Source organism: Silene latifolia, chromosome 3, assembly GCF_048544455.1.
Source record: "Silene latifolia isolate original U9 population chromosome 3, ASM4854445v1, whole genome shotgun sequence".
In the NCBI taxonomy this organism is placed as follows: domain Eukaryota; kingdom Viridiplantae; phylum Streptophyta; class Magnoliopsida; order Caryophyllales; family Caryophyllaceae; genus Silene; species Silene latifolia.
In genome coordinates this window covers 35,840,255-35,863,795 of record NC_133528.1, presented here as the reverse complement: position 1 = coordinate 35,863,795, position 23,541 = coordinate 35,840,255, and positions in this window count along the sequence as shown.

Below are 23,541 nucleotides of genomic sequence, written 5' to 3'. Positions count from 1 at the left end.
CCAAAACGCGCCCAAAACAGAGCTCCACAAACCCAACGTAAACTGGATTTTTCAATATAATAAGCCATTTCTATATGCCTTACAACTACACTAACAATTCCCGAAAGTTTCAGACCAAAAGGAGCTATAACAAGACGCACGATAATGTCGAATTTTGGAGAAAATCGACCCAAAACAGAGTACAAAAACTGCTTCTGACAAACCCTTTAATCGCGCTAAAATCAGTCCCAAAACATCATATATTACACCCTAGACACCTCTTTAAATGGCCACGATGAACCAATAATGATCTATGATTATTTTACCGAAATCCGACATCGTATTATTTAGTCTGCAAGACATGAAGGTGCCAAATACACAAGGATGTTAAATCAGATATATGAACATACCTCAACGGCACGAAAATTCATGGTGGCAACGAAGTTATATAAGCTAGAAGAACGACCAGCGAACTAGGGCTTGGTACAAGCTTTTATGCATGAGAAAGGGATGAAGAGAATGGAGTCTTTACTACGGGTGTGTATTTAGTATAAAGCTTGATATTATTTCTTATAACTCGTGATATTGTTTGCTATGATGTGTGATATTGTTACAGGACTCACGGACTCAAATATTTAGGGCGGACTCACATGATCCTAATTCTATATATATATATATATATATATATATATATATATATATATATATATATATATATATATATATATATATATATATATATATATATATATATATATATCTTGTGGGTCGTGGTTAAGTAATGTCTAGAAAGTGTTGATTCTATCATAAGTCGGATATGCATTTTGATCAATTCATACAGTTTTTAGTGGTATTTACGTTACTTTGTAATCTGTATACGGTTAAGTTGGATAAATCGAATACTTTGTTCATAATATTGTCGCTTGGTCGGTATGGTTTCATAACAAATGGTTGTTGTATTACTGCTAGTTTGTATCGATGTATCCACAGTGTATTATGTAATATCTGTGATTTTATGTTGTATGAGTTGTAATTAAGTAATGTCAAAACGTAAGTTCTGTTGGTATGAATCAATTTTGTTTGGTGGTTTCTGTGTAATATTAAAGTAATGTCGTCTGTATCAGTTGGAGGGACAGGGAAGTTGTTTGACGATGAGCTTCGGGTACGAAGTTCCTTTTTAGAGGGGAAGAGTAATGTCGCAAAAGAAAAATGACATATCTACAACAACTTTGCAAGATTTTGTGGTATTTTGAAGTACGTGAATGGTTGTTTGAATAATTCTATAGGGGTGTTGGGTCAGCTTCATGAGTAATAATAGTACAATTGGGTAAGAATTTACAATTGCTTACAATCGTTGAATGAAATGGCATGTTATACACTTTATTTCAGTAGTTATTCGATCATGATGATTTGAGAATTTAATGTTATTAGCAGAATTGTGTTGTAAGGTCAGAGTAATCGGGTACAATGAAACATATGTGGTGTAAGTCAGGAACATGTGTTGTTGTGAATGTGTGACAAAACCGTTGGGTTGTGTGTTTTGTAAGTGGTAATTGCTGACCGGTGATGAATGAAAGTATAGTCTTGTGGTTGTGTTAGTGCATGTTTGAATAGGGTGATGTAGTGGTGTAAGTGATAGTCGAATTGGTCGTCCTTATGGTTGGTGTGTATGATTAGTTGAGGGTCGTGTGTGGGTCATATGTTAGGGTGGATGATGATGATGATGTTTGATGATCGCACACATGGGGGAATAGTATTTCTAAACAGTTATGGCGACCCATGTCGGGTAAACGGTGGTAAAAGCCTTGATCTCTATGTCGTGTACTTCGGGGGAGGATGAGTCGAACTTCGGGGACGAAGTTCTTTTTAAGGGGGGAAGACTGTAATGCCCGTCCTTTTAGGGACCCGTTGACTGACGTTGACCGAACTTAGTGACATGTCTTGGTCTTTAGGAAACCCTACGAGAGATATCTTGTGTCATGGTAAGCGTTGGGTGTGTGGTACTCGAACTAGTCGAGGCCACTCGATCGAGTAAAGGGGAGGCTCGATCGAGTGGAGGCCACTCGATCGATTAAGTTAGTTACTCGATCGAGTAGCGTGTTTACAGCGAGGATTTATAATCGTGTTTTGGTGGAATCGCAAATCATTTCCGCCTCTTCCCAAAAACCTAAAAGTCGCCTCTCCTTCTCCCTTTCACCTTAGTTCCTTCCATGGAGGCCTTTGAGGATGCTTGTGCCGTAGAGATGGGTTGCTTGAGTCGGGTAGCGGTATTGACGCCGGTATGTTATGTGTAGGTATGTAACCATCATCATCGTTGTCATTGTTGTTTCAGTTAGGGTTGTAGTGATAGTAATAGGAGTTTGTACTGCTTGTATAGGTGTGTTGATTAGTTGATTAATATCGCGTGATCGGATTCGGAGTCGCTGCGGTTGGCTAAAGGTAGGTTTGCCTACTAAGTATTATTGGGGGTCTAGTGTGTCTTTGATTTGAGTTGGTTAATGTCGTGTCAGTGTGATTGATAGATTGTGATAATCGGTTGGTGTTGTGTTGTCTCGGTTGACGTGATTGTGATTATTGTATAGCTGTCTGTGATCTTTGGGGCGCGTCCCTGGCTGAGTGGAGTCGCTTGCAGGAGTGGCTTCACGCCATTGATTCGCCCTCTGTGGAACCCGCCACAGGAGTGGATGTGCACATAATGGACATGGGTTTATCGCTCGTTGTGATGAGCGGGGATTGGGTGGGTACGGTTGCGATCCCCCACCAGCAGGCCTGGTCCAGTGGACAGTCAGTGACGGTGATAGATTGGAGTAGTTGTGGCGTGTGTGTGTGTGTGTATTTTGTTGTGTTTGTAGTGAGTTGGGTGTCCTTGATGTTTGTCCGCAGTTACTGACCTTGTGTGGTTTTTTCTTGTTTGCTTCTGTTGTGTCTACCGTGATCCCCTATGGTGAGCAGTCTTGGCATGGATGGGTCTTTTATGAGTTACGATTGGGATAGTTCACATAAGGATGTTGAGTTGTATCTTTTATATCAGTTGTTTTGTTTAACCTTGTAATAAAATGTAATTGTTCTTTTATCGACTTTTGATGATTGCTATCCTCGGGCAACCAAGGCGGTAACGCCCTTATATGCTAGGGAAGGTCTTATTAAGGCTCCTAGTGTATGTATATTGGGAGCCCCAGCTGATGCTAGATTTTGGGTGAGTAGGCTCCCTCATTTCAAAATCATGGCCCCATTATGCTTAAGCCAGTTACTGGTTAAGGGGATATTGTGTCGGAAATTATGTGCCTAGTGTGTATGATAGTGATGTAGAGGTGTTTGTAGCGGAGTCTTTATGGATCCTAAGCGGGTATCGTTGTGATTAAAACTGTGAAAGTCTATGGTTGAGTAGTAACGGAAGGGGTAATGTGTTTACAATACGAGATAGTGTGCATGATGTGGTGTTGGTAATGCTTGTTCCAAATAGTTGATATTAGTAATTGATATAAAAGCTTGTGAGCCTTGTAAGAGGTGGCAATAGTGATGATTAGTAAGTTCTAAGTTGTTGTAATGGCCATCAAAATAGTATGGGAGTAAATGTGATAGATGAATGATTGAATGCTTCTGCGTATGGTATAATTCAGTTTAGTAATCAAACTAGTGTGTGGTAAGTGTTAGATGTATGATTAAAGTAATATGGTTAGAAGCTATTTTGTTGAGGTCACAATTGTATGCCTATAAGTGAAAGAAAGGTGTCAAAAGTGAGCATGAGAAAATTGAAAGTTTGGTCACTTGGTTGCGTAATAGTGGTTATAGATTAAAAATGAAGAGTTGAATGAGGTAATGTATTTGTTGGGTTGATACGTTGTACTTGTGTAGTAGTAATACGATGTGAATAAGTATGTTAATCTGTGCCGATATCCGAATTCATTTTTTTTGGAATCGACACGCGTTGCTGTTTTGCAGGAATCTCTAGTTAATCTTATATTTCCGACCATGTATCTAGCGTTACTTGACCGAGTACGAGTGCCTACTAGACCGAGTAGACCTCATCCGATCTAGTTAGGAAGCTATTACGTCGAGAAAGTTGGAATTTACTGCGAAAACTCGACCGAGTAGCTCCAACTCGATCGAGTGGAGGCCACTCGATCGAGTAACATACTTACTCGATCGAGTAAACTGCTACAGTGCCATTGAAACACGGGTTAATATACCCTTTTCTAATTCTTTCTTCCTATTCTTTCTTCTATCCCGCAAACCCTAATCCCTAATCTCTCTCAAAACACTATGATTCTTGTTGATTTTGTGCTTGAACTTGGTGATTTCTTTGCTTAATTCGTTCCTTTTACTTGCTAATCAATTAAGGTATGAATGCCTATCCTATTTTGATGCTTTTACTTAATTAGAAACATGTAAGATGTTGGAAATTGTTGGAAAACGATTTATATGGATTAAATCTTGCCTCTAACTGTTGTAATATGATCTAGATGTTTCCCTTTGATGATTATTGTTGTTAGCTATGCAAAAATCGAATCAAATTAGGGGCTTATATGACACGGATTTTCTAGGGTTTGAAAATTTGAGTTGAATTTTGGTTGTCTTTTGGGTGTAAAAGGGACAAAACTGAGTAATATATATCATACATATCATGTTTAGGGTTGATTTTTGTGATTTTCACTCAAAAGTTTGCCTTAAAACTCTGTCTTAAAAGTGCCCCAAATTGAAATTCGTCTCATATTGTTGTGAAATTGGTTTGTATATGAAGTTGTTTTGAAGGTTTGAATCCCAAAAGTAATAGTAGTGATGTTATTTCATACTAAACATGTCAAAATTTTTACAGCTGTGAGACCGTCTGCTAATAAAATTTGAGAACTTATGCTCATAAATTTGGATTGTTGGTGAAAGTGTGTACTTAGTTGTTCCTTTACATGATCCTACAAGAGTGTTTTACATGATTTTCTAGTATATGTGTGGTTGTATATTTAAGTATATGTGTTGAAATAGATGCCGAGACCAACAGTGGGAACCCGACAGAGCAAGAGGGGGAAGGCTTCTGAGCCCGAGGAAGGAGTGGGGATCGGATCAGTAGTCCCGGTTGTACCCGAATACCCGTCTGTAGTCTTTGTGGACATTACCCAAATGGGTAATTTTGTAGCCTTGTAGAGCCGTAAGATGAGACCAACTCGTTGTATAGATACAACCCTTTTGACTGACTTGGGATTGAGACTGATGTCAGGCACATCTTTGAGACCTTGGGGATGACTGGGTTATATCACCTCTGTAAGCACTCCTATGTCTTTCTAACTCTCGAGTTTTTGAGCTCCTTCAAGTATGATGCGGTGGAATAAACCGTTGAGTTCCGCCTCATGAACACAAGCTTTTACCTCACCATGGATATGTTTGCTACTCACCTTGGCCTTTCTAAACCCGCCAAGGGAGCTCTTCGGGATATACCAATCGAGTGTGGGGTCAGTAGTCTCATGCCTTGTCTTACCGGGAAATCTGCTCCTACATCGAGTAATATGTTGATTAATGATGTTCAACATGTCACTTTGAAGATCTTCCTTTGTACTTTGACGTCTTCTCTATGAGAGAAAGGATGTGAGTAAGTTGAACTCACATGAGTTGATATTGCTGATGGCGTACCTTAACCTCGACCGGTCTCAGAGAGTGAGCTTTAGTGCCCCTGCTATGGTGTGTGCCAGTCTAGCCCTGATGGCTTCTTCTGATACCCATTTTCTAAGTTGTGGTGCCATTGCCACACGTTTAGCAGAGAGGTTGACATCCTTTGAGGCCTCCTCGGCCTATACTCCTTTGACCACCACAGTGCCTACCTTGGACCGTGACTACTTCCTCGACCAGAAATGGTTGAGAACCTTGGCGGATGGGAGTTTGGCATGGAGAGTGTGGGGTATGAGTTGGATGCGTATACCAGCTCCTGAGCAACTCCCAGTGACAGAGCCTTTACCCGCGGCAGTGGTGTCTGCCGATTCTGACGAGGATGAGGAGGAGGAGGAGCGTCCTGGGAGGTAGACGTACCTCATTGACCCCGAGATCCTACAGGTGATGCCTAAGCCGAGGAAGGGGGAGAATGTGAGGGCTGAGGAGGACCGAACTAGAGTGGGGAGGGGGCAACGTCGAGTGCGAGAGAGGATGGATGAGACTCAGCCAGTATAACCGGAGCAGCCAGTGCCGCCCCAGTACCAGTTCCCTGGTTACCCTTCATTCGATAGCCCGGAGATGTGTGAGAGCTACCTGACATAGAGAGTGTCTTCTACCTTAACACTCCGGAACCTACATGTGATGGACTACGTACAGGGCATTGGGACCACGGGACCTCAACCAGTTTGGTGGAGAGGCGTTGGGGACGACAGTGGGGTCTTCCACTCGTATGGTGTGGATAAGTCTACTTGGGGAGAGCCTCAGTCGTACCTCTATGGTTGTTTGACCACTTTGCACATGAGAGCAGATGCTGGAGTAGGTGGTGAGGCAGGTCATGACGCGGCGGGCGTAGGCACTTCTGGAGGTGGCGTTGGTGATGATGCGGTGATGGACGAGCAGCAGCAAGAGTGATGGTACTCCATTCTTTTTCTTATGTTTCATGATTTGTAATTGATTTTATCTCGTTTTTATTTGGTACTTTCTTGGATGTTCGGTTTGTATGGTTGGCCATAAGGCCGTATTTTAAATACTGTTAGACTTTTATGCAGGATGTAGGGGTCAGGCTAGCATCCCGACTCGTATTTATATGGTTATATGCCTTTTGTTTGAAGTTTCGGGGACTTATCGACCTGTGGCAACTCGATCGAGTAGCTGCAGGTGTCTCATTGGGGGAGGGGGGGGGGGGGGAATCTGATCTCTGGCTACTCGATCGAGTAGCTGATGAACTCGATCGAGTAGGGCCAGCTCGATCGTGTGCCTGACCAACTCGATCGAGTGTCACTGTTACAGGCACATTTGGAGCTTAGAATTGTTTGAATCATCATATTTTTTGGATAATTTTACATTAATCTTTATTGTTGGTGTTTCATAACATGGTTTAGCTTCACCGTTGATTTTGAAAGTGTGTGTGGTCGTCTTATGAACGTAGTTCTCAATTGGATGTGGTATAGGTAGGTCGGAATGATGAAACAAATCAATAAGGGACCGTAATGCGCAGCGGTATTGTCTCAAGTTGATAATTATATATATATATATATATATATATATATATATATATATATATATATATATATATATATAGAATTGGGTTCATGTGAGTCTACTTTACTTTTGTGAGTCCATGAGTCTTCTTTAGGACCTTTGGATGAGGATGATGGAGGAATAGGATTGAAAACAAAAAAAATGAGATTAATGCATAATAAAACACTCTCCCTCTCTACTTTACTAATCAACATTAATTAAATAGTAATCCACTATATAACATTTTTTCTCACAATAATTTCTCACTCATCCCTCACAATTTCATCCATTTATCTCTCTAAAATCTCAATTAAATCAAATACCCAACAAAAATCACAATCCAAAAAAACCAAAAAAATCACCCCAAATAATTCACCCTCTCCCACTCAACACCACCCACCCCAACCCGTCACCCACCAGCCCACCATCCCACCACCCACCAGCCGCACCCGCACACCCACTACACGGTCACCTCTCCTCTCCACCCGACACCACCACCACACCACCCACCAGAACTGTCACCAACCCTCCCCCCCACTGCCGCCTCCCTCCACTGTCGCCAAACCACCACCACGCTTTGCCTGCCTACTCCCTCCTTTCTACTGCCTCACACTACCGCCACAACACCACCACCGTACCACATGACCGCACCACACCACCATCCATCTATCTCCTTCCTCCAAGAACACCACCCACCATCCGCCACTCTCCTTCCTCCTCCTTCCACCTCTCCCCCTACCACCGTGCCTCACACCGCCAGATCTACCCGTCCACGCCAACAACCACGACCACCTACCTTTTTTTCATCCAGATCTACCGCCCACCACCGTCACTCCCGTCACCCACCGCCGCCCCTGCTCTCCTTTTCCTCTGTTGTTTCTCTCCTCCTCTCCCCCGCGACAGCATAACTTGTTTTTCTTTTTTTTTTTCCTCCAGATCTGGAGTTTATGGAGTAGTTGTTGGTGGTTGTAGTTTCATTTTTTTTTCGACTTTTGTTTGGTGTTTATTTGTGGTTGCTTGATCTGTTTTTTTTCTTTTAAATTTCGATTTACTCTTTTTTTTTAAGTTCTTGGTGGTCGTCAGTGGAGGGAGGTCAGATCTATTACATAGTTTTTTTTTCTTTTTTTTTTTTTAGTTTTTTTTCGTCCGGTAGATCCAACTTTTTACGGGTTAGTGTTGTTATTTTGTTTTTTCGAAAACCAATCTCAAATTTACATCTTGTTTTGTTTACCCATTACTTTTCATTTTCTTTTAATTTCTGAGAACAAGTTTTAATTTTCGTTTTTGATATCTCGTTTTTTTCCTTTTTCCAGATCTGAGATTTTTTTTTTGTAATATTTTCGTTTTTTATATCTATTATTTTCGGTTTTTGATATCTTGTTTTAATTTTCCGTTTGATTTGTGTTGAGTTTGTTTTGATATTGGAAATTTGAGTTTGTTTTAAAAAAAACAAATGAAAAAGTTAGATCTATTTTTTTCAGATTTTCTCTTTATTTTTTTATTTTTATGTTCTCCTAAAGTTAAGATTACACTTATTTTTATTAAAATTACACTTTTCACCATTAAAGTCACACTATTCTCTATTAAAGTTACACTTATCTCTATTAAAATTACACTTTTTTCTATTAAAATTTCAGTTTTTTCTGCTTAAATTACACTTTTTCTGTTTAAATTACACATTTTTCTCTATTAAAATTACACTTTTATCTAATAAAATCACACTTTTTTCTATTAAAATCACACTTTTTTCTATTAAAATCACACATTTTTTCTATTAAAATTACACTTTTTTCTATTAAAGTTACTTTTTTCAATATTATTTAAGTTACACTTTTCTCTATTAAAATTACACTTTTCTCTATTAAAATTATACTTTTTTCTGTTAAAATTATACTTTTTTCTGTTACAATTATACTTTTTTTATGCTAGAATAACTCTTTTTTCTGCTAAAATTACACTTTTTCTGCTAGAATTACACTTACTTCTATTGGACTAATGTTACACTCTCAATGGACTTGGTCATATTCTCATTGGACTAATGTTACACTCTCAATGGACTAAAATTACATTTTCAGTGGACTGAAATTATATTTTTCTGGACTAACATTACACTTTCTTGGACTAAAATTACATTCTTCTGGACTAAAATAACAATCTCATTGGACTGAAATTACACTTACTTGGACTAAAATACCACTTTTTGTCGTTAAAATAACACTCGTAAAATGCAAAAATTACAATAACTATTAAAATTACACTTGTAAAATTACAATAACTATTAAAATTACACTCGTGAAAATTATTCGTCAAAATTCCTCGAAGAAGACTGAAGTTAAACTTGTAAAACGCAAAATTCTCGTAAACATTATTAAAATTACACTTTTTGCAATTAAAAACTTGTCTCGAAAAAAAAAACGAAAAAAACCGAAACAGGAAAAATGTTAACAAAATTTTCATAAACTTTGAAGTATAAGACAAAAGGTGGTGTTAATTGTGTATGATAATGAATTAGTGAATGTATTACTAAAACTAGAGAGAGAAGTGAATTAATTAGTGTTAAGTGTGTTTTTTGCTTTCAATCTCAACCTTCCACCATGCATGATCCAAGGGTTTTGGAAAGGACTCATGGACTCAAAACATATGAAGGACTCATTTGAACATATATATATATATATATATATATATATATATATATATATATATATATATATATATATATATATATATATATATATATATATATATATATATATATATATATATATATAGAGGCCGGATCCGGTGAGGCACCTCATTATGGCGAGGCGGCCGGCCTCACCAAATTCCTAGATTACACGCCCTTTATTACATCAAACAAAACCCAAACCCCACCCGACGCTCCCCTTACTCTTACTAACACAGTAACACTCGTTCCAAAAAAATAAAAAAAATAAAATCGTTCCAAAAAAAAAAACACAGTAACACTGATACATCGACTCTCTCATCACCAACGCCCACCGCCATCCGACGACTCTCCGATGACGACGTTTGATTGACAGCGACGAGGTCTTTTTCTTGTTTGATTGATGTATGTTTTCTTAAATTCCTAACCCTAATTTTTTCTATTTTGTTTTTTATGTGTTCTTCTGAATCTGTGATTGGATTTTTGCTTAGAAAGCTTTAGAATGTTTGTTGTTGTTGTAATTTTTGCTACTTCGTTGCTTATGTGTTACTTGTGCATTTGTGATTGGATTTTGTTGGAAGTAGCAATAATAATATGAAGAATAATAATAGGCAATACTCAATACGCAAGAGTAATTAGCTGTTCTGCCAGTATCTTATAACTGCTACTGTAAATGTAATTCGTTACCAACTTGTCTGATGTCTAATATGAATACTCCGTATTATGCAGCGCAGGAAAACCGAAAAATCAAAATTCAGAAAAACATTTATTGCTCAATCTTACTAGAATTCAATTTTCCCCCCGAAATTGTTGCATATGTGGTAACTGTTGCGAATCTTGACAGTGTAGTTTATCTGGCAGGGGAAGGCTTAAATACTAGTGCCTTCCTTCCTATCTGTGGTGGCCTTCTTCAAGTTCAGGGTCAGTATCCCGGGGAGATGAGGTTCAGCTTTTCTTGTAAGGTAGGATTGCAAACTCTGTTACAGGCCTGTGGGGCTTAATGATAATGTTTGGTGCCTGTAAGATAATTCTTTTTTGAGAGATTGTGCTTCATTTTCATATGTTTTCAGAATAAATGGGGAACGCGAGTTACTCCTATGGTACAATGGCCTGATAAATCACTTGCACTTGGTTTTACGCAAGATTTGGCTTGGAAACGCTCAGGTCTTTTGGTGAGACCAACTATCCAGTTTAAGTAAGTATGAATATTCTATCCTCTAAGCCTCATCACCAGTTCTCATTTCCGTACGGGTTCCTTGTTTGTTGTAAGAATGAAGGTATAAGGATGGAACAATAATAAAGGGTAGGGGAGGTATTTGAACTTGGTTTATGGGTTGCTCTTTATTGTGGCTGAATATGTTTGCAACTTTATGTGCTACTACTCTCTATCGCACTTCTATAGTTATATTGCCTCTGACTTTGATGGTCAACTTTCACCATGAATCTCTCCAAACATACATATATATAGTGGTACAATATCAAATTTGTCATGTTTGATTTATCAAAACAACTACTCTGTATTAACAAGTTATCTTTTGTAGAAGGTGTATCTGCTGATGATACGTACTACATACGTGTTCGAAAATGTGACTGCAATGTTCATGAGTTGTTACATTTCTCTGCTGACATATCGCTATTGTCACCAGAATCGTCACTGATACTGCAGTTTGTTCCATGGTATCAATATTATATACGCATGTATATATAAGCTAGTGACATTATTTGGAATTGCATAACTTTAAGAGTATAGAATTGCTCGTGTGGAGTATAGCTTGTTGAGCTGTGCATAATATATGTCAATGATATTTCTCTCTACAGGCTGATGATCAAGCATCAGATGTTTTTAACGATGACAACAGTTGGAGTCCTGTTTCTTCTGGTGAGTGTGTGTCCGTGAAGGCTATAACAGCTGAAGGTGAAACCAGCACCTCATCTGGCTCTTCTGGAGTGACAACAGTTGCTACTTGACTGTCATTTGGAAATTGACTAACAGCACGTCAAACCTCGTTTTACTATGACTTACTATGTGAATAGTTGATAAAAGTGTGATACTTGAGATACGCTAGGTGCCGAGTGGAGTGTGCTAAGCCTTTGCGCTTGGTTTGTAAAGTTCTGCTGCTACTTTTCCCTTCAAGAAGCTCTTTGTTTTTTTTTTCTCTTCAATTAATTTTTTTGATAACGAAACAAAGGCAGTATAGAGATATAGTGGTTTCGGATGATAGTTGTTTGTATGGTGTGGGCGTTGTGAATCTCAGACCTTGTTCAGTGAATCTTAGAGCTTGTTTTGTGAAACTTGGTCATCATAAGTGGTTAAAATCACGTTTTTTGCTCTTTTCCTTATTTGGTGAATCTCAGACCTTATTTTGTGAATCTCATACCTTATTCAGTGAATCTTAAGGCTTGTTTTGTGAAACTTGATCATCATAAGTGATTAAAATCACCTATTTTGTTGTTTTCTTTATTAGGTGAATCTTAGACTTTGTTTTGTGAATCTCAGACCTTGTTCAGTGAATCTTAGAGCTTATTTTGTGAAACTTGGTCATCATAAGTGGTTAAAATCACGTTTTTTGCTCTTTTCCTTATTTGGTGAATCTCAAACCTTATTTTGTGAATCTCATACCTTATTCAGTGAATCTTAAGGCTTGTTTTGTGAAACTTGATCATCATAAGTGGTTAAAATCACCTATTTTGCTCTTTTCTTTATTAGGTGAATCTCAGACTTTGTTTTGTGAATCTCAGAGCTTGTTCAGTGAATTTTAGAGCTTGTTTTGTGAAACTTGGTCATCATAAGTGGTTAAAATCACGTTTTTTGCTCTTTTTCTTATTTGGTGAATCTCAAACCTTATTTTGTGAATCTCATACCTTATTCAGTGAGCATTAATTTAATTCACTTATCTATACAATATAGTTAAAAGACTAGATTAAAGCATTTAATTTAATTCCACATGACATTAGCATTTAATTTATTTCCACATGATATTTTATACCCCATTAATTTCTATTCATTTTTATTGATTATTTAATTATTAATTATTAATTACTATTAGATTATTGGTTATTTAATATAATTATTAAAAAAAATGAATGACTACTAAGTCCTTACAAAAATGTCATTACATATTGTGTGACATACAAATAAAGAAAATCAAAAGACATCATTAATATTCTTAAATTAAATGTACGGAATATATATTAAAGATTTGATGAGCTAAAAAAAACAAAAAAAGATGTAACTTACCAATTCACACAAAAGTTTCATAATTTACAATTATATTTCACTTTTTATGTGAAACGCAAAGCTAATATTCTTAAACTTGGTCATAAGTTGTTGAAATAACCTATTTTGCTATTTCTCTTATTTTGTGAATCTTAGGCCTTGTTTTGTGAATTTCACAGCTTGTTTTGTGAATCTTAGAGCTTGTTTTGTGAAACTAGAAGGTAATATTGTGAAACTTGGTCATAAGTGGCTGTTGAAATCACCTATATTCCTCTTTTCTTATTTTGTGAATCTTAGACCTTGTTTTGTGAATCTTAGAGCTTATATTGTGAAACTAAAAGGTAATATTGTGAAACGTGGTCATAAATGGTTGAAATCACCTATTTTGCTCTTGTTCTTATTTTGTGAATCCTAGACCTTGTTTTGTGAATCTTAGAGCTTGTTTTGTGAATCTCATACCTTATTCAGTGAATCTTAAGGCTTGTTTTGTGAAACTTGGTGGTCATCATAAGTGGTTAAAATCACCTTTTTTGCTCTTGACCTTATTTTGTGAATCCCATACCTTATTCAGTGAATCTTAAGGCTTGTTTTGTGAAACTTGATCATCATAAGTGGTTAAAATCACCTATTTTGCTCTTTTCTTTATTAGGTGAATCTCAGACTTTGTTTTGTGAATCTCAGACCTTGTTCAGTGAATCTTAGAGCTTGTTTTGTGAAACTTGGTCATCATAAGTGGTTAAAATCACGTTTTTTGCTCTTTTCCTTATTTGGTGAATCTCAGACCTTATTTTGTGAATCTCATACCTTATTCAGTGAATCTTAAGGCTTGTTTTGTGAAACTTGATCATCATAAGTGGTTAAAATCACCTATTTTGCTCTTTTCTTTATTAGGTGAATCTCAGACTTTATTTTGTGAATCTCAGACATTGTTCAGTGAATTTTAGAGCTTGTTTTGTGAAACTTGGTCATCATAAGTGGTTAAAATCACGTTTTTTGCTTTTTCCCTTATTTGGTGAATCTGAAACCTTAATTTGTGAATCTCATACCTTATGCACGCCGTTTGTGCACATCTAAGTTTGAGCTTCTTCTACTCATCCTCAATTTTGCACAGCTGAGTACGGATTTGGCTAACTCATCCTCAATGTTATTGTATTTAAGTTTAATACAATAAATTCTTAAATTAACTAGGCTATATGAGATTCGAACTCATACCTTTGTGCAAGATTTGCACATTGCTCTCCCATTTGAGCTAATAGCCGTTAAGATATACGAGTACATAACAAAGATTAAATAAGGGGAACCTTAAGCTAATAGTGTAACAACCCGGATTATAAAACAAAGGAAAAACTTATATAAAATGAATATCAGAGTACGATACTGATAAAAGGGGTCAAGGTGGCGGAAACACCAAGCCCAAATCCGGTTCGCTACTAACTCCAAACAAACTAATACATTATTCAAAGGTTCTTAAAACATAAAGCAACTCCTAATTTATTATTAAGCTCGCTTCGCACATTCCCCAAGCAAGCATCAACCAAACAGCATCAAACTGAACAACCTGAAAAGGGGGTCGACAATCAGTCGGGAGTAACTAGATGCTCTCCCAGTCATGTTTACAACAATTGAATATAACCAACAATTAATAACAATTGAAATGCATAAACGGTAAACATGTGAGATCATCTATACTCATGAAAATCAAACTTTGACTTACTACTCATGGTACCCATAACACTAGACAAATGAGACTATATGAACTTAGACCATATGCAACCACTAGACCATGGACACCTACAAAACCCAAGTAGACACGATCTACAGCACATAAGGCACAAAGCTAGCAACAAAGCATAGCGAATAGAGCGAACGCCGCTAGAACATTTAACTGATGAACTAGCAGATGGAACGTTTAACTGTCGAACCATCGGTTGTGAAGTATTTAACTGATACTCCACGGTACTATGTATAGCGTATCACCACTGCCTATATGCCTAAGACCTGGCCAGACCTCTCGATGCATTAATCAGACACCGAACGACACTCGGGACCCAGAACGTTTAACTGACGAATCTGGCCACCCCCGAACATAGACCAATAAACCTCCGAAGAGCAGCTCTTGATTCATTCCGATAGTATTTAACTGATACTACCGTCATCTATTCGACTTAGCCAACAAACAAATGCACAGTTTAACTGACTGCACACGACATGCATGGACCACACCATGACTCAACTCAGAAGAACAGTTTAACTGACCGTCCAACTCATGAAAATGCACAGTTTAACTGACTGTACAACCCATGCGTGAATAACATCACGACTCAACACAATAGAACAGTTTAACTGACTGTCCTACCAACATATGAATAAGAGTAACCAAGGACATATGCACACATTGTCATGTAATAACTGAACACAACACAACATGTGAAGCAAGCATAAATAACCAATGTTATAGTAACTTCAACTATAACTTTAACATTAACCACTCAATGTTATAGTAACCCTAACCATAACATGAACTCTGGATGCGAGGTTATAGTAACCTCGACTATAACTTCAACATAAGTAACTTGAAGTTATAGTTACCTCAACTATAACCTTGACACGAAACTCAAAGTCATACTAGTTCCAACCATAACCTTGAGCCATAAATCTCAGGATACGTTAGTTCTAGTTATAACCTTAACTCGTACTTCAACGTTATAGTTACTACAGCCATAACTAGAGTAACTACCCAAAGTTGTACTAACTTCAGCTATAACACTTGAATCATCATCAATGTTATACTAGCTTTAGCTATACTTTGGAAAGAACCCTTGGCTGTCTGTCATGCCGCCACTAGGGTTGGATTCGTAAACCCTAATTGCGCTCATGACACCCATAATAAACATGTAAACAATATACGACATATAATTAGTGCGTAAAAACATATACAAACATGCGAAACATATTTAATCATGATAACAAATAATCAAACACATACCAATTACACAAATCAATTATTAAATCATGTAAATTACATCAATTGGCATAAACACAATTAAAGGAAAACACCTAGTTACCTTATTAAGCAAATAAAACCCTAGAGATCGTCTTCAACGATATAAACGTCTTCTCCAGGAGCAACTTCCACGCGAAGAAGATAGATAAATCCAAGAAGTAGGATCGATCTAAGCACGAAGAACGATGAAGAACGAAGGAGGAAGGAAGACGGCACGAAACCCTAGGTGAGGGTGTGGCGCGCGGCACGAGGAGGAAGAGAGGAGGAGAGAAACTAGGTTTAGGGTTTTTGTGAGAATTATCAGAAAAGAAGAGCAAGGGTTTGGTTTCCCTTATATTTATAGAGAAGCTCATGGGTTTATTCTAGGTTTAGGCCCAAAACTTACCCATCTATACCAAGATTCACGTGAGACCCAAGGAGGAAACGGGTCTTCATCGTTTTTCGAGCCCAATGAGCCCAAAAGACAACAAACGGATATTTTCCCGAAAATAAAAAATATAAAATATGGGAAAATAAATTATAGAATTATATTATGGAAATTAGGGGTGTTACAATCCAACCACCTAAAAAGAAGTTTCGTCCTCGAAACTTGATAAGAGAACTACCTCACTCGAAAAGATGTGGATGCTTCTCTCGCATAGACGCTTCGGTTTCCCAAGTCTCTTGCTCAAACTTCTGACTCCTCCACAGAACCCGAACCAAAGGTACAACCTTATTCCTTAACCTCTTCTCCTGACGTTCCAAAATGCGAACAGGACGTTCCTCATAAGTCAGGTTAGGCTCAACCTCGATAACATCGGCCTGAAGAATATGAGAAGGATCACTGCGATAACGACGCAACTGCGACACATGAAACACATCGTGAACCTTCGACAGATTCGGAGGTAAAGCCAACCTATAGGCTACCTCGCCAACTCTCTCGAGCACCTCATATGGTCCAATGTACTTAGGACTAAGCTTGCCCTTAAGTCCAAATCTCTTAACACCTTTCATCGGCGAAACCTTAAGAAAAACCTTATCGCCAACCTCAAACTCAACCGGCCTACGCCGCAAGTCTGCATACGTCTTTTGTCGATCCTGGGCTGCCTTAAGCTTCTCGCGGATCAACCTCACTTGCTCAATCGATTCCTGAACCAACTCTGGACCAAGAACGACAGCCTCACTAGAATCGTCCCAACACAAAGGACTACGACACTTCCTTCCATAAAGTGCCTCAAACGGAGCCATCTGAATACTAGCTTGATAACTGTTGTTGTAGGAGAACTCCACAAGCGGTAAACTCTTCTCCCAACTAACATGAAACTCCAAAGCACAAGCCCGCAACATATCCTCAAGCGTCTGAATCGTACGCTCAGTCTGACCATCAGTTGCAGCATGAAAAGCCGTACTCATCTTAAGCTCACTACCCAAAGCCAACTGAAGCTTCTTCCAAAACTGAGAACAAAACCTTGGATCACGGTCGGAGATGATATCCTTAGGAACCCCATGAAGACGAATGATCTCTCGTTGATAAGCATTCGCTAGTTCCTCGAGACTCCAAGTCTCCTTCATTGGGATGAAATGCGCTACCTTAGTCAAACGATCAACCACGACCCAAATCGCATTCATTCCTCTCGGCGACCTCGGCAAACCCATAACGAAGTCCATCGAAATCGAATCCCATTTCCAGGTGGGAATCTCCAAAGGTTGCAGTAGACCACCAGGTCTCTGATGTTCGAACTTAACCTTCTGACAAACCAAGCAACGACTTACAAACTCGGCGATCTCTTTCTTCATACCCGGCCACCAAAACTTTAGCTTCAGATCCTTATACATCTTATCACCACCAGGATGAACCGAATAGGGAGTACTATGAGCCTCTTTGAGAATCTTACATTTTAAGACCTCACAGCTAGGCACACACCAACGACCATGGAATCGTAGACCATCATCAGGTCCAACGTCGAAGTCTTTGGCACGTCCTTCGCTTATAGCGACTCGAACTCCTTCTAAGTATTCATCCTCTCTTTGCTTAACTCGGATCTCATGAAGGATCTCGGGTTCAGCAATCATCGCACTCAAATCTAAAGTACCAGGAAGAACTACCTCAAGGCTCATCTTCTGGAACTCTCGACTCAAGTCATCAGGTAACACCAACACAGATCTCAGACTATGGCACACCTTGCGACTCAAGGCGTCGGCAACCACGTTTGCCTTACCCTCATGATATCAGCCTTCCATCTTGTAGTCGTTAAACAACTCCAACCAGCGTCTACGCCTCATGTTAAGATCTTTCTGAGTGAAGATATACTTCAGGCTCTTATGATCCGTATAAAAGTTGCAAGAGACCCCATACAAGTAGTGTCGCCACAGCTTAAGTGCAAACACCACTGCTGCTAACTCAAGATCGTGAGTCGGATAGTTCGTCTCGTGAACTTTCAACTGTCGGGAAGCATATGCCACAACTTTACCCTTCTGCATCAAGACACAACCCAACCCAAACTTTGACGCATCGCAGAACACATCGAACTCAACGCCATCTTCTGGTAGAGTCAACACAGGAGCGGTAGTCAACCTTTTCTTCAACTCCTGGAAGGCAGCTTCACAAGCCTCAGTCCAAAAGAACTTGGATTCCTTCTTCATTAACTGAGTCATCGGTCTCGCGATCTTAGAGAAATCATGTACAAACCGACGATAATACCCAGCTAGACCAAGGAAACTCCGAACCTCATTTACATTCTTTGGACTTGCCCAATCAACCACAGCTCGAATCTTCGACGGATCAACCATAACTCCATCGCCAGATATCACATGACCCAAGAAGGTAACTTCCTTTAACCAAAACTCACACTTTGAGAACTTAGCATACCACTACGCTTCGCGACGTTAATCTCCAAGATAACACGAAGATGACGCTCGTGTTCAGCCTCATCTCTCGAGTAAATCAGTATGTCGTCTATGAACACCACGACACACTTATCCAAATGCTCGCTGAAAGTGCGGTTCATCTGATCCATGAAAACGGCAGGTGCGTTCGTCAAACCAAACGGCATCACCACGAACTCATAGTGGCCATACCTCGAACAAAAGCGCCTTAGGAATATCCTCATTCCTAACTCGAATCGATGGTAACCGGACCTCGGATCGATCTTCGAGAACACACTAGCACCACGGAGCTGATCAAACAAATCCTCGATCCTCGGCAAAGGATACTTATTCTTGATAGTAACCTTGTTCAGCTCACGGTAGTCAATGCACAACCGCATACTACCATCTTTCTTCTTGACGAACAAAACAGGAGCACCCCACGGCGAGGCACTCGGTCTGATAAAACCCTTATCGATCATCTCCTCAAGTTGCTTCTTGAGTTCCTCAGAACTCACTGGTGCCATACGATAAGGAGCTTTCGAAATGGGACCAGTTCCGGTGTAGCAACTCAATCGAGAACTCTACATCTCGCTCAGGAGGAATACCAGGTAGATCCTCAGGAAAGACATCAGGGAACTCCTTAACCACGGGGATATCCTCTAACTTTGGCTCAACTGAAACACCATGAACACTACACAGATAGATCTGATGACCTTTTCTACCCATGTTAACCATCTTCATAGCAGAGACCCACTTGACCGTAGGTGTAACCCTCACACCTTGATAAGAAACTCTCGAGCCTGTAGGACTCTTAAGCACGATCTTCTGATCACGACAAAGGAACCTAGCGTCATAGCGAGATAACCAATCCATACCCAAAATCACATCAAACTCTCCGAGTTTGAATTGTACGAGATCGGCAGGAAGGATCGCCCCTGCGATACTGACAGGTACGTCCTTGAAAAGAACGGAGCAAGAAACTATCTCACCCGTAGGAAGGGATATAGAGGTATGAACGGATGAAGAAGAAGAGAGTCCAACACGGACGGAAAAGGATTCGGATATGAAAGACATCGATGCACCCGTATCAAAAAGAACAAAAGCAGATAAAGAATGGACGAGAAAGGTACCCGTAACCACATCTGGGTTAGCATCTGCCTCAGCACGACTCATAACGAACACTCGTCCGTCTTCGCAAAGATCGGCCTTAGGAGCATCAACCTTGGGCTTCGGGGCAATCAACGAGACTTGTGTCCCGGCATCTTGCAAGTGAAGCAAGTGATCGGATCGCCCCGATGGTGCGGTACTTACCAGGGTGGTAAGCCTCTCCACACTTGAAGCAAACCATATCCTTCTTAGCTTGACCTTGATCTCGCGGGGTATACGGACGAGCCTCATACTTTTGCTTCTTCTGGGAAGAACTGGGAGCAACATAAGGCCTCTTCATGAACTTATTCTTCGCACTCTCCTCAGCCTCGGTAGCAAGGACAGAATCATAGATGCTAAGAGCACGGTCATAAGCCTGCTGGAAAGAAGTTGAAGGAATGCCAGACATAGCAGTCCGGACCTTAGGAGCTAGATTCTTCTCATAGCGACGAGTCCTCGAAACCTCATCCATAGCTACAGAAGTAACGAAACGTGACAGCTTCACGAACTTGTTGGTGTACTCCTCAACGGTCATGGAACCTTGTTGTAGACGAAGGAACTCCTGCTCCTTCTGCCAACGCATCTCCTCAGGATAAAACCTTTTCTTCAGCGCTTCAGAGAAAACAGCCCAACCATATCCTGGTTGAACTTCCAGACCAGCTCTAGCGAGAGCCCACCAGTCGTCGGCCTCGTCCTTCAGATAATAGGTGGCGATATCCACCTTCTGATCCTCAGGACATCCAGTAGCAAGGAACAGCTTCTCGATCTCTCGAATCCAAGCCTCCAAAGCAGTAGGATCATTCGCACCATCATACGTCGGAGGACGGTGACGAGCAAAGCGATCAAACACAGTCTGCTGCGGATGGTGGTTGTTGTTGTTGTTGTTGTTATTGTTGAGGTGATTGGTGAAACCTTCGGCCATAGATGCCAAAGCGGCCTCAAGTCTCCTGATGCGATCGGCATCAGACTCACCATTTCCGTTGCGTACCATCTGCAAGAACGAAATCTCGTTATAAGTGGTAGAACCTAAGTACCACTCCAAACAACTACTCATACACTTTACAAACATAAGAAAAACCAACCAATCCTATTGGTTTCTACCCCATTTACTCTCACTCATTAACTAGGTCATTTATTTTAGTCATCAACTAAGCGAGAGTTGGGAGCGTGTTCGCTCTGATACCAACTGTAACAACCCGGATTATAAAACAAAGGAAAAACTTATATAAAATGAATATCAGAGTACGATACTGATAAAAGGGGTCAAGGTGGCGGAAACACCAAGCCCAAATCCGGTTCGCTACTAACTCCAAACAAACTAATACATTATTCAAAGGTTCTTAAAACATAAAGCAACTCCTAATTTATTATTAAGCTCGCTTCGCACATTCCCAAGCAAGCATCAACCAAACAAAGATCAAACTGAACAACCTGAAAAGGGGGTCGACAATCAGTCGGGAGTAACTAGATGCTCTCCCAGTCATGTTTACAACAATTGAATATAACCAACAATTAATAACAATTGAAATGCATAAACGGTAAACATGTGAGATCATCTATACTCATGAAAATCAAACTTTGACTTACTACTCATGGTACCCATAACACTAGACAAATGAGACTATATGAACTTAGACCATATGCAACCACTAGACCATGGACACCTACAAAACCCAAGTAGACACGATCTACAGCACATAAGGCACAAAGCTAGCAACAAAGCATAGCGAATAGAGCGAACGCCACTAGAACATTTAACTGATGAACTAGCAGATGGAACGTTTAACTGACGAACCATCGGTTGTGAAGTATTTAACTGATACTCCACGGTACTATGTATAGCGTATCACCACTGCCTATATGCCTAAGACCTGGCCAGACCTCTCGATGCATTAATCGTACACGAACGACACTCGGGACCCGAACGTTTAATCGACGAATCTGGCCACCCCGAACATAGACCAATAAACCTCCGAAGAGCAGCTCTTGATTCATTCCGATAGTATTTAACTGATACTACCGTCATCTATTCGACTTAGCCAACAAACAAATGCACAGTTTAACTGACTGCACACGACATGCATGGACCACACCATGACTCAACTCGGAAGAACAGTTTAATCGACCGTCCAACTCATGAAAATGCACGTTTTAACTGATCAGACAACCCATGCGTGAATAACATCACGACTCAACACAATAGAACAGTTTAACTGATCATCCCTACCAACATATGAATAAGAGTAACCAAGGACATATGCACACATTGTCATGTAATAACTGAACACAACACAACATGTGAAGCAAGCATAAATAACCAATGTTATAGTAACTTCAACTATAACTTTAACATTAACCACTCAATGTTATAGTAACCCTAACCATAACATGAACTCTGGATGCGAGGTTATAGTAACCTCGACTATAACTTCAACATAAGTAACTTGAAGTTATACTTACCTCAACTATAACCTTGACACGAAACTCAAAGTCATACTAGTTCCAACCATAACCTTGAGCCATAAATCTCAGGATACGTTAGTTCTAGTTATAACCTTAACTCGTACTTCAACGTTATAGTTACTACAGCCATAACTAGAGTAACTACCCAAAGTTGTACTAACTTCAGCTATAACACTTGAATCATCATCAATGTTATACTAGCTTTAGCTATACTTTGGAAAGAACCCTTGGTATGTCATCATGCCGCCACTAGGGTTGGATTAAGTAAACCCTAATTGCGCTCATGACACCCATAATAAACATGTAAACAATATACGACATATAATTAGTGCGTAAAAACATATACAAACATGCGAAACATATTTAATCATGATAACAAATAATCAAACACATACCAATTACACAAATCAATTATTAAATCATGTAAATTACATCAATTGGCATAAACACAATTAAAAGAAAACACCTAGTTACCTTATTAAGCAAATAAAACCCTAGAGATCGTCTTCAACGATATAAACGTCTTCTCCAGGAGCAACTTCCACGCGAAGAAGATAGATAAATCCAAGAAGTAGGATCGATCTAAGCACGAAGAACGATGAAGAACGAAGGAGGAAGGAAGACGGCACGAAACCCTAGGTGAGGGTGTGGCGCGCGGCACGAGGAGGAAGAGAGGAGGAGAGAAACTAGGTTTAGGGTTTTTGTGAGAATTATCAGAAAAGAAGAGCAAGGGTTTGGTTTCCCTTATATTTATAGAGAAGCTCATGGGTTTATTCTAGGTTTAGGCCCAAAACTTACCCATCTATACCAAGATTCACGTGAGACCCAAGGAGGAAACGGGTCTTCATCGTTTTTCGAGCCCAATGAGCCCAAAAGACAACAAACGGATATTTTCCCGAAAATAAAAAATATAAAATATGGGAAAATAAATTATAGAATTATATTATGGAAATTAGGGGTGTTACAAATAGCCTTTAGATAGCCTTAAGATATACGAGTACATAACAAAGATTAATCTCACATTCAAATCAACTAAGACCACTTTTCAAGATAGTAATCGTAAAT